The sequence below is a fragment of the Ascidia mentula genome, chromosome 3, assembly GCF_947561715.1.
Source record: "Ascidia mentula chromosome 3, kaAscMent1.1, whole genome shotgun sequence".
NCBI lineage: Eukaryota > Metazoa > Chordata > Ascidiacea > Phlebobranchia > Ascidiidae > Ascidia > Ascidia mentula.
The window spans coordinates 11,023,968-11,037,570 of NC_138568.1; positions in this window are offsets into that span (position 1 = coordinate 11,023,968).

The window sequence follows — 13,603 nt, forward strand, 5'->3', positions numbered from 1 at the left end:
TTAAATGGTAATTAGCCAAAATCCAAAGGCTAGTCAGGTACATGCATATGGTAAAAAATCATACGTGTCTCAAAAACATGAAAACAAGATGAAAGTGATGCAATTAAGTGGCCTGAAAGCACAAGCCAAGTGTGTATTTAATAAAAGTTAATAGCACAGCAACACTAGAAATTATTTACAGACAAGCTAGTGTAATACAGACCTACAATGTGATGATGAATTGCATCAGTCCTGATGGTCCAAGTGTCTCAGTTTTTCAGTATGAAGCAACATTTGAATGGCAGCGACTGCCCTCTGTGGCAATAAATATAGTGATTAATTTACAAAATAATGTCATTTCATTGGTTATGAACATGCAAAATGTTATTTACAGTTAATTCAGGACTTTGACAAGCATGGATTACTGACAAAACACCACGGTAGGTGAGAAAGCATATGTACACAATGCCTTGATGGAAGAGGTACATATCACACAAAGTTTCACACAAATTAAACGCGCAATGTGTTGCGGAATGGTAATGCAAGGAATACATGCCTGCCATGCAATTTTTTTCGCCTGTTAATAGTCCGCGCCCCAAGAATCAACCATAGGATTTATGTGCAAAAATCAGAAAAAAATTGTTTTGTGCCCACTAGGTGGCAATGAGTGACTGGAGCAGCTTCCAAAGCAGTTTGTGTTCTTCAAAATACATAAGTCTACACACTTTAGGAAAAATTAGACCTATATTGTGCCATTTTAGAATTCTCATTTTTTCCTTAAGGCCGCATCTCTCAATTAAATCCCAAAAATTGAGTTTTAGAAGTCATTTGTTATTGTGCACCTGGTTACAGTTTCTCTTGTTTGCCAAAAACAATTGCCGGGTCTGATGACTCATGAAGGGGGTCTACTATTGCTGAACAGAAAAAAAATTGATTGCAGCTGCATTAAGACAGCACATTGGGGGGTTTTGCAAAGGCTAACTGCTAAATTGTCAGTCCTAGGGGGTGTACAAACAGCCCCGGTGGGGCCCCAAGACAATTACAAGACATCTAATTCTTCATGAATTGTGTAGAGGAGGGTTGGTGGCTTCACTTAATCGCAAATGGAGGTAACTTTCTGTGATTCATTTTTTCACAAAACAAACCTACACTTTTTTCTGCTTTTTTGACCAAAATAATGGCCAACAGAGGGTCAAAATGCCCCCGGGGGAGCAGTTTAAGTAGTTATTTTGATTATAAATTTGGCCACAATTCCTTGCCAAGGGTCCGCACTAACAGAAAATCACAAATTGAACATACTTTCTGTGATTCATTTTTTCACAAAATCAACCTCAATATTTGGGTAGTTTTTCAGCTACATGTACAACAGCACCCTCTACCAATTTACTGCCTGACTAATAGCCCTGAAAAACAAACTAAAACTGCCCCAAACACGCTGAAAATCGCCCTGGCAACAGCCTGTTCATCTGCGCTCATTCAACCAAAACACTGGCGCCCATGCATGACCCATTGCATTGTTACACACAATTTTACTCTGTTACGCAGGAGTTCGAGAAGGGCAATTCCCAACCGGGAAAGTCTTTTCCATAGAAATACAGAGATGCGGCCTTCAATATAGGCCATTTTCCCAGAATCTCAAATTCCCTATTAAATACAAAACACAGGACCTTCATTGGTTACCATGTGAAGTTTTATGCCTGGTTGACCAGCGGGCCCAGAGTTTCGGCTGTTTTTGTGACACCACCTACAGTGCTGTATATGGCCCAGTCAACAGCCTTAGAGCAAGTGTGTGTTCTGGGTGGAAAGATGTGCTTTCAAAACAGAAAGTCATTCATATACATGCACAACAATATCCTAGAACTTGCAAGGCACCACTCACATGCAGGTACTCATGCCTAATTAAAGTAATTAAATGGTAATTAGCCAAAATCCAAAGGCTAGTCAGGTACATGCATATGGTAAAAAATCATACGTGTCTCAAAAACATGAAAACAAGATGAAAGTGATGCAATTAAGTGGCCTGAAAGCACAAGCCAAGTGTGTATTTAATAAAAGTTAATAGCACAGCAACACTAGAAATTATTTACAGACAAGCTAGTGTAATACAGACCTACAATGTGATGATGAATTGCATCAGTCCTGATGGTCCAAGTGTCTCAGTTTTTCAGTATGAAGCAACATTTGAATGGCAGCGACTGCCCTCTGTGGCAATAAATATAGTGATTAATTTACAAAATAATGTCATTTCATTGGTTATGAACATGCAAAATGTTATTTACAGTTAATTCAGGACTTTGACAAGCATGGATTACTGACAAAACACCACGGTAGGTGAGAAAGCATATGTACACAATGCCTTGATGGAAGAGGTACATATCACACAAAGTTTCACACAAATTAAACGCGCAATGTGTTGCGGAATGGTAATGCAAGGAATACATGCCTGCCATGCAATTTTTTTCGCCTGTTAATAGTCCGCGCCCCAAGAATCAACCATAGGATTTATGTGCAAAAATCAGAAAAAAATTGTTTTGTGCCCACTAGGTGGCAATGAGTGACTGGAGCAGCTTCCAAAGCAGTTTGTGTTCTTCAAAATACATAAGTCTACACACTTTAGGAAAAATTAGACCTATATTGTGCCATTTTAGAATTCTCATTTTTTCCTTCAATATAGGCCATTTTCCCAGAATCTCAAATTCCCTATTAAATACAAAACACAGGACCTTCATTGGTTACCATGTGAAGTTTTATGCCTGGTTGACCAGCGGGCCCAGAGTTTCGGCTGTTTTTGTGACACCACCTACAGTGCTGTATATGGCCCAGTCAACAGCCTTAGAGCAAGTGTGTGTTCTGGGTGGAAAGATGTGCTTTCAAAACAGAAAGTCATTCATATACATGCACAACAATATCCTAGAACTTGCAAGGCACCACTCACATGCAGGTACTCATGCCTAATTAAAGTAATTAAATGGTAATTAGCCAAAATCCAAAGGCTAGTCAGGTACATGCATATGGTAAAAAATCATACGTGTCTCAAAAACATGAAAACAAGATGAAAGTGATGCAATTAAGTGGCCTGAAAGCACAAGCCAAGTGTGTATTTAATAAAAGTTAATAGCACAGCAACACTAGAAATTATTTACAGACAAGCTAGTGTAATACAGACCTACAATGTGATGATGAATTGCATCAGTCCTGATGGTCCAAGTGTCTCAGTTTTTCAGTATGAAGCAACATTTGAATGGCAGCGACTGCCCTCTGTGGCAATAAATATAGTGATTAATTTACAAAATAATGTCATTTCATTGGTTATGAACATGCAAAATGTTATTTACAGTTAATTCAGGACTTTGACAAGCATGGATTACTGACAAAACACCACGGTAGGTGAGAAAGCATATGTACACAATGCCTTGATGGAAGAGGTACATATCACACAAAGTTTCACACAAATTAAACGCGCAATGTGTTGCGGAATGGTAATGCAAGGAATACATGCCTGCCATGCAATTTTTTTCGCCTGTTAATAGTCCGCGCCCCAAGAATCAACCATAGGATTTATGTGCAAAAATCAGAAAAAAATTGTTTTGTGCCCACTAGGTGGCAATGAGTGACTGGAGCAGCTTCCAAAGCAGTTTGTGTTCTTCAAAATACATAAGTCTACACACTTTAGGAAAAATTAGACCTATATTGTGCCATTTTAGAATTCTCATTTTTTCCTTAAGGCCGCATCTCTCAATTAAATCCCAAAAATTGAGTTTTAGAAGTCATTTGTTATTGTGCACCTGGTTACAGTTTCTCTTGTTTGCCAAAAACAATTGCCGGGTCTGATGACTCATGAAGGGGGTCTACTATTGCTGAACAGAAAAAAAATTGATTGCAGCTGCATTAAGACAGCACATTGGGGGGTTTTGCAAAGGCTAACTGCTAAATTGTCAGTCCTAGGGGGTGTACAAACAGCCCCGGTGGGGCCCCAAGACAATTACAAGACATCTAATTCTTCATGAATTGTGTAGAGGAGGGTTGGTGGCTTCACTTAATCGCAAATGGAGGTAACTTTCTGTGATTCATTTTTTCACAAAACAAACCTACACTTTTTTCTGCTTTTTTGACCAAAATAATGGCCAACAGAGGGTCAAAATGCCCCCGGGGGAGCAGTTTAAGTAGTTATTTTGATTATAAATTTGGCCACAATTCCTTGCCAAGGGTCCGCACTAACAGAAAATCACAAATTGAACATACTTTCTGTGATTCATTTTTTCACAAAATCAACCTCAATATTTGGGTAGTTTTTCAGCTACATGTACAACAGCACCCTCTACCAATTTACTGCCTGACTAATAGCCCTGAAAAACAAACTAAAACTGCCCCAAACACGCTGAAAATCGCCCTGGCAACAGCCTGTTCATCTGCGCTCATTCAACCAAAACACTGGCGCCCATGCATGACCCATTGCATTGTTACACACAATTTTACTCTGTTACGCAGGAGTTCGAGAAGGGCAATTCCCAACCGGGAAAGTCTTTTCCATAGAAATACAGAGATGCGGCCTTCAATATAGGCCATTTTCCCAGAATCTCAAATTCCCTATTAAATACAAAACACAGGACCTTCATTGGTTACCATGTGAAGTTTTATGCCTGGTTGACCAGCGGGCCCAGAGTTTCGGCTGTTTTTGTGACACCACCTACAGTGCTGTATATGGCCCTGTCAACAGCCTTAGAGCAAGTGTGTGTTCTGGGTGGAAAGATGTGCTTTCAAAACAGAAAGTCATTCATATACATGCACAACAATATCCTAGAACTTGCAAGGCACCACTCACATGCAGGTACTCATGCCTAATTAAAGTAATTAAATGGTAATTAGCCAAAATCCAAAGGCTAGTCAGGTACATGCATATGGTAAAAAATCATACGTGTCTCAAAAACATGAAAACAAGATGAAAGTGATGCAATTAAGTGGCCTGAAAGCACAAGCCAAGTGTGTATTTAATAAAAGTTAATAGCACAGCAACACTAGAAATTATTTACAGACAAGCTAGTGTAATACAGACCTACAATGTGATGATGAATTGCATCAGTCCTGATGGTCCAAGTGTCTCAGTTTTTCAGTATGAAGCAACATTTGAATGGCAGCGACTGCCCTCTGTGGCAATAAATATAGTGATTAATTTACAAAATAATGTCATTTCATTGGTTATGAACATGCAAAATGTTAATTACAGTTAATTCAGGACTTTGACAAGCATGGATTACTGACAAAACACCACGGTAGGTGAGAAAGCATATGTACACAATGCCTTGATGGAAGAGGTACATATCACACAAAGTTTCACACAAATTAAACGCGCAATGTGTTGCGGAATGGTAATGCAAGGAATACATGCCTGCCATGCAATTTTTTTCGCCTGTTAATAGTCCGCGCCCCAAGAATCAACCATAGGATTTATGTGCAAAAATCAGAAAAAAATTGTTTTGTGCCCACTAGGTGGCAATGAGTGACTGGAGCAGCTTCCAAAGCAGTTTGTGTTCTTCAAAATACATAAGTCTACACACTTTAGGAAAAATTAGACCTATATTGTGCCATTTTAGAAATCTCATTTTTTCCTTCAATATAGGCCATTTTCCCAGAATCTCAAATTCCCTATTAAATACAAAACACAGGACCTTCATTGGTTACCATGTGAAGTTTTATGCCTGGTTGACCAGCGGGCCCAGAGTTTCGGCTGTTTTTGTGACACCACCTACAGTGCTGTATATGGCCCTGTCAACAGCCTTAGAGCAAGTGTGTGTTCTGGGTGGAAAGATGTGCTTTCAAAACAGAAAGTCATTCATATACATGCACAACAATATCCTAGAACTTGCAAGGCACCACTCACATGCAGGTACTCATGCCTAATTAAAGTAATTAAATGGTAATTAGCCAAAATCCAAAGGCTAGTCAGGTACATGCATATGGTAAAAAATCATACGTGTCTCAAAAACATGAAAACAAGATGAAAGTGATGCAATTAAGTGGCCTGAAAGCACAAGCCAAGTGTGTATTTAATAAAAGTTAATAGCACAGCAACACTAGAAATTATTTACAGACAAGCTAGTGTAATACAGACCTACAATGTGATGATGAATTGCATCAGTCCTGATGGTCCAAGTGTCTCAGTTTTTCAGTATGAAGCAACATTTGAATGGCAGCGACTGCCCTCTGTGGCAATAAATATAGTGATTAATTTACAAAATAATGTCATTTCATTGGTTATGAACATGCAAAATGTTAATTACAGTTAATTCAGGACTTTGACAAGCATGGATTACTGACAAAACACCACGGTAGGTGAGAAAGCATATGTACACAATGCCTTGATGGAAGAGGTACATATCACACAAAGTTTCACACAAATTAAACGCGCAATGTGTTGCGGAATGGTAATGCAAGGAATACATGCCTGCCATGCAATTTTTTTCGCCTGTTAATAGTCCGCGCCCCAAGAATCAACCATAGGATTTATGTGCAAAAATCAGAAAAAAATTGTTTTGTGCCCACTAGGTGGCAATGAGTGACTGGAGCAGCTTCCAAAGCAGTTTGTGTTCTTCAAAATACATAAGTCTACACACTTTAGGAAAAATTAGACCTATATTGTGCCATTTTAGAAATCTCATTTTTTCCTTCAATATAGGCCATTTTCCCAGAATCTCAAATTCCCTATTAAATACAAAACACAGGACCTTCATTGGTTACCATGTGAAGTTTTATGCCTGGTTGACCAGCGGGCCCAGAGTTTCGGCTGTTTTTGTGACACCACCTACAGTGCTGTATATGGCCCTGTCAACAGCCTTAGAGCAAGTGTGTGTTCTGGGTGGAAAGATGTGCTTTCAAAACAGAAAGTCATTCATATACATGCACAACAATATCCTAGAACTTGCAAGGCACCACTCACATGCAGGTACTCATGCCTAATTAAAGTAATTAAATGGTAATTAGCCAAAATCCAAAGGCTAGTCAGGTACATGCATATGGTAAAAAATCATACGTGTCTCAAAAACATGAAAACAAGATGAAAGTGATGCAATTAAGTGGCCTGAAAGCACAAGCCAAGTGTGTATTTAATAAAAGTTAATAGCACAGCAACACTAGAAATTATTTACAGACAAGCTAGTGTAATACAGACCTACAATGTGATGATGAATTGCATCAGTCCTGATGGTCCAAGTGTCTCAGTTTTTCAGTATGAAGCAACATTTGAATGGCAGCGACTGCCCTCTGTGGCAATAAATATAGTGATTAATTTACAAAATAATGTCATTTCATTGGTTATGAACATGCAAAATGTTAATTACAGTTAATTCAGGACTTTGACAAGCATGGATTACTGACAAAACACCACGGTAGGTGAGAAAGCATATGTACACAATGCCTTGATGGAAGAGGTACATATCACACAAAGTTTCACACAAATTAAACGCGCAATGTGTTGCGGAATGGTAATGCAAGGAATACATGCCTGCCATGCAATTTTTTTCGCCTGTTAATAGTCCGCGCCCCAAGAATCAACCATAGGATTTATGTGCAAAAATCAGAAAAAAATTGTTTTGTGCCCACTAGGTGGCAATGAGTGACTGGAGCAGCTTCCAAAGCAGTTTGTGTTCTTCAAAATACATAAGTCTACACACTTTAGGAAAAATTAGACCTATATTGTGCCATTTTAGAAATCTCATTTTTTCCTTCAATATAGGCCATTTTCCCAGAATCTCAAATTCCCTATTAAATACAAAACACAGGACCTTCATTGGTTACCATGTGAAGTTTTATGCCTGGTTGACCAGCGGGCCCAGAGTTTCGGCTGTTTTTGTGACACCACCTACAGTGCTGTATATGGCCCTGTCAACAGCCTTAGAGCAAGTGTGTGTTCTGGGTGGAAAGATGTGCTTTCAAAACAGAAAGTCATTCATATACATGCACAACAATATCCTAGAACTTGCAAGGCACCACTCACATGCAGGTACTCATGCCTAATTAAAGTAATTAAATGGTAATTAGCCAAAATCCAAAGGCTAGTCAGGTACATGCATATGGTAAAAAATCATACGTGTCTCAAAAACATGAAAACAAGATGAAAGTGATGCAATTAAGTGGCCTGAAAGCACAAGCCAAGTGTGTATTTAATAAAAGTTAATAGCACAGCAACACTAGAAATTATTTACAGACAAGCTAGTGTAATACAGACCTACAATGTGATGATGAATTGCATCAGTCCTGATGGTCCAAGTGTCTCAGTTTTTCAGTATGAAGCAACATTTGAATGGCAGCGACTGCCCTCTGTGGCAATAAATATAGTGATTAATTTACAAAATAATGTCATTTCATTGGTTATGAACATGCAAAATGTTAATTACAGTTAATTCAGGACTTTGACAAGCATGGATTACTGACAAAACACCACGGTAGGTGAGAAAGCATATGTACACAATGCCTTGATGGAAGAGGTACATATCACACAAAGTTTCACACAAATTAAACGCGCAATGTGTTGCGGAATGGTAATGCAAGGAATACATGCCTGCCATGCAATTTTTTTCGCCTGTTAATAGTCCGCGCCCCAAGAATCAACCATAGGATTTATGTGCAAAAATCAGAAAAAAATTGTTTTGTGCCCACTAGGTGGCAATGAGTGACTGGAGCAGCTTCCAAAGCAGTTTGTGTTCTTCAAAATACATAAGTCTACACACTTTAGGAAAAATTAGACCTATATTGTGCCATTTTAGAAATCTCATTTTTTCCTTAAGGCCGCATCTCTCAATTAAATCCCAAAAATTGAGTTTTAGAAGTCATTTGTTATTGTGCACCTGGTTACAGTTTCTCTTGTTTGCCAAAAACAATTGCCGGGTCTGATGACTCATGAAGGGGGTCTACTATTGCTGAACAGAAAAAAAATTGATTGCAGCTGCATTAAGACAGCACATTGGGGGGTTTTGCAAAGGCTAACTGCTAAATTGTCAGTCCTAGGGGGTGTACAAACAGCCCCGGTGGGGCCCCAAGACAATTACAAGACATCTAATTCTTCATGAATTGTGTAGAGGAGGGTTGGTGGCTTCACTTAATCGCAAATGGAGGTAACTTTCTCTGATTCATTTTTTCACAAAACAAACCTACACTTTTTTCTGCTTTTTTGACCAAAATAATGGCCAACAGAGGGTCAAAATGCCCCCGGGGGAGCAGTTTAAGTAGTTATTTTGATTATAAATTTGGCCACAATTCCTTGCCAAGGGTCCGCACTAACAGAAAATCACAAATTGAACATACTTTCTCTGATTCATTTTTTCACAAAATCAACCTCAATATTTGGGTAGTTTTTCAGCTACATGTACAACAGCACCCTCTACCAATTTACTGCCTGACTAATAGCCCTGAAAAACAAACTAAAACTGCCCCAAACACGCTGAAAATCGCCCTGGCAACAGCCTGTTCATCTGCGCTCATTCAACCAAAACACTGGCGCCCATGCATGACCCATTGCATTGTTACACACAATTTTACTCTGTTACGCAGGAGTTCGAGAAGGGCAATTCCCAACCGGGAAAGTCTTTTCCATAGAAATACAGAGATGCGGCCTTCAATATAGGCCATTTTCCCAGAATCTCAAATTCCCTATTAAATACAAAACACAGGACCTTCATTGGTTACCATGTGAAGTTTTATGCCTGGTTGACCAGCGGGCCCAGAGTTTCGGCTGTTTTTGTGACACCACCTACAGTGCTGTATATGGCCCTGTCAACAGCCTTAGAGCAAGTGTGTGTTCTGGGTGGAAAGATGTGCTTTCAAAACAGAAAGTCATTCATATACATGCACAACAATATCCTAGAACTTGCAAGGCACCACTCACATGCAGGTACTCATGCCTAATTAAAGTAATTAAATGGTAATTAGCCAAAATCCAAAGGCTAGTCAGGTACATGCATATGGTAAAAAATCATACGTGTCTCAAAAACATGAAAACAAGATGAAAGTGATGCAATTAAGTGGCCTGAAAGCACAAGCCAAGTGTGTATTTAATAAAAGTTAATAGCACAGCAACACTAGAAATTATTTACAGACAAGCTAGTGTAATACAGACCTACAATGTGATGATGAATTGCATCAGTCCTGATGGTCCAAGTGTCTCAGTTTTTCAGTATGAAGCAACATTTGAATGGCAGCGACTGCCCTCTGTGGCAATAAATATAGTGATTAATTTACAAAATAATGTCATTTCATTGGTTATGAACATGCAAAATGTTAATTACAGTTAATTCAGGACTTTGACAAGCATGGATTACTGACAAAACACCACGGTAGGTGAGAAAGCATATGTACACAATGCCTTGATGGAAGAGGTACATATCACACAAAGTTTCACACAAATTAAACGCGCAATGTGTTGCGGAATGGTAATGCAAGGAATACATGCCTGCCATGCAATTTTTTTCGCCTGTTAATAGTCCGCGCCCCAAGAATCAACCATAGGATTTATGTGCAAAAATCAGAAAAAAATTGTTTTGTGCCCACTAGGTGGCAATGAGTGACTGGAGCAGCTTCCAAAGCAGTTTGTGTTCTTCAAAATACATAAGTCTACACACTTTAGGAAAAATTAGACCTATATTGTGCCATTTTAGAAATCTCATTTTTTCCTTAAGGCCGCATCTCTCAATTAAATCCCAAAAATTGAGTTTTAGAAGTCATTTGTTATTGTGCACCTGGTTACAGTTTCTCTTGTTTGCCAAAAACAATTGCCGGGTCTGATGACTCATGAAGGGGGTCTACTATTGCTGAACAGAAAAAAAATTGATTGCAGCTGCATTAAGACAGCACATTGGGGGGTTTTGCAAAGGCTAACTGCTAAATTGTCAGTCCTAGGGGGTGTACAAACAGCCCCGGTGGGGCCCCAAGACAATTACAAGACATCTAATTCTTCATGAATTGTGTAGAGGAGGGTTGGTGGCTTCACTTAATCGCAAATGGAGGTAACTTTCTCTGATTCATTTTTTCACAAAACAAACCTACACTTTTTTCTGCTTTTTTGACCAAAATAATGGCCAACAGAGGGTCAAAATGCCCCCGGGGGAGCAGTTTAAGTAGTTATTTTGATTATAAATTTGGCCACAATTCCTTGCCAAGGGTCCGCACTAACAGAAAATCACAAATTGAACATACTTTCTCTGATTCATTTTTTCACAAAATCAACCTCAATATTTGGGTAGTTTTTCAGCTACATGTACAACAGCACCCTCTACCAATTTACTGCCTGACTAATAGCCCTGAAAAACAAACTAAAACTGCCCCAAACACGCTGAAAATCGCCCTGGCAACAGCCTGTTCATCTGCGCTCATTCAACCAAAACACTGGCGCCCATGCATGACCCATTGCATTGTTACACACAATTTTACTCTGTTACGCAGGAGTTCGAGAAGGGCAATTCCCAACCGGGAAAGTCTTTTCCATAGAAATACAGAGATGCGGCCTTCAATATAGGCCATTTTCCCAGAATCTCAAATTCCCTATTAAATACAAAACACAGGACCTTCATTGGTTACCATGTGAAGTTTTATGCCTGGTTGACCAGCGGGCCCAGAGTTTCGGCTGTTTTTGTGACACCACCTACAGTGCTGTATATGGCCCTGTCAACAGCCTTAGAGCAAGTGTGTGTTCTGGGTGGAAAGATGTGCTTTCAAAACAGAAAGTCATTCATATACATGCACAACAATATCCTAGAACTTGCAAGGCACCACTCACATGCAGGTACTCATGCCTAATTAAAGTAATTAAATGGTAATTAGCCAAAATCCAAAGGCTAGTCAGGTACATGCATATGGTAAAAAATCATACGTGTCTCAAAAACATGAAAACAAGATGAAAGTGATGCAATTAAGTGGCCTGAAAGCACAAGCCAAGTGTGTATTTAATAAAAGTTAATAGCACAGCAACACTAGAAATTATTTACAGACAAGCTAGTGTAATACAGACCTACAATGTGATGATGAATTGCATCAGTCCTGATGGTCCAAGTGTCTCAGTTTTTCAGTATGAAGCAACATTTGAATGGCAGCGACTGCCCTCTGTGGCAATAAATATAGTGATTAATTTACAAAATAATGTCATTTCATTGGTTATGAACATGCAAAATGTTAATTACAGTTAATTCAGGACTTTGACAAGCATGGATTACTGACAAAACACCACGGTAGGTGAGAAAGCATATGTACACAATGCCTTGATGGAAGAGGTACATATCACACAAAGTTTCACACAAATTAAACGCGCAATGTGTTGCGGAATGGTAATGCAAGGAATACATGCCTGCCATGCAATTTTTTTCGCCTGTTAATAGTCCGCGCCCCAAGAATCAACCATAGGATTTATGTGCAAAAATCAGAAAAAAATTGTTTTGTGCCCACTAGGTGGCAATGAGTGACTGGAGCAGCTTCCAAAGCAGTTTGTGTTCTTCAAAATACATAAGTCTACACACTTTAGGAAAAATTAGACCTATATTGTGCCATTTTAGAAATCTCATTTTTTCCTTCAATATAGGCCATTTTCCCAGAATCTCAAATTCCCTATTAAATACAAAACACAGGACCTTCATTGGTTACCATGTGAAGTTTTATGCCTGGTTGACCAGCGGGCCCAGAGTTTCGGCTGTTTTTGTGACACCACCTACAGTGCTGTATATGGCCCTGTCAACAGCCTTAGAGCAAGTGTGTGTTCTGGGTGGAAAGATGTGCTTTCAAAACAGAAAGTCATTCATATACATGCACAACAATATCCTAGAACTTGCAAGGCACCACTCACATGCAGGTACTCATGCCTAATTAAAGTAATTAAATGGTAATTAGCCAAAATCCAAAGGCTAGTCAGGTACATGCATATGGTAAAAAATCATACGTGTCTCAAAAACATGAAAACAAGATGAAAGTGATGCAATTAAGTGGCCTGAAAGCACAAGCCAAGTGTGTATTTAATAAAAGTTAATAGCACAGCAACACTAGAAATTATTTACAGACAAGCTAGTGTAATACAGACCTACAATGTGATGATGAATTGCATCAGTCCTGATGGTCCAAGTGTCTCAGTTTTTCAGTATGAAGCAACATTTGAATGGCAGCGACTGCCCTCTGTGGCAATAAATATAGTGATTAATTTACAAAATAATGTCATTTCATTGGTTATGAACATGCAAAATGTTAATTACAGTTAATTCAGGACTTTGACAAGCATGGATTACTGACAAAACACCACGGTAGGTGAGAAAGCATATGTACACAATGCCTTGATGGAAGAGGTACATATCACACAAAGTTTCACACAAATTAAACGCGCAATGTGTTGCGGAATGGTAATGCAAGGAATACATGCCTGCCATGCAATTTTTTTCGCCTGTTAATAGTCCGCGCCCCAAGAATCAACCATAGGATTTATGTGCAAAAATCAGAAAAAAATTGTTTTGTGCCCACTAGGTGGCAATGAGTGACTGGAGCAGCTTCCAAAGCAGTTTGTGTTCTTCAAAATACATAAGTCTACACACTTTAGGAAAAATTAGACCTATATTGTGCCATTTTAGAAATCTCATTTTTTCCTTCAATATAGGCCATTTTC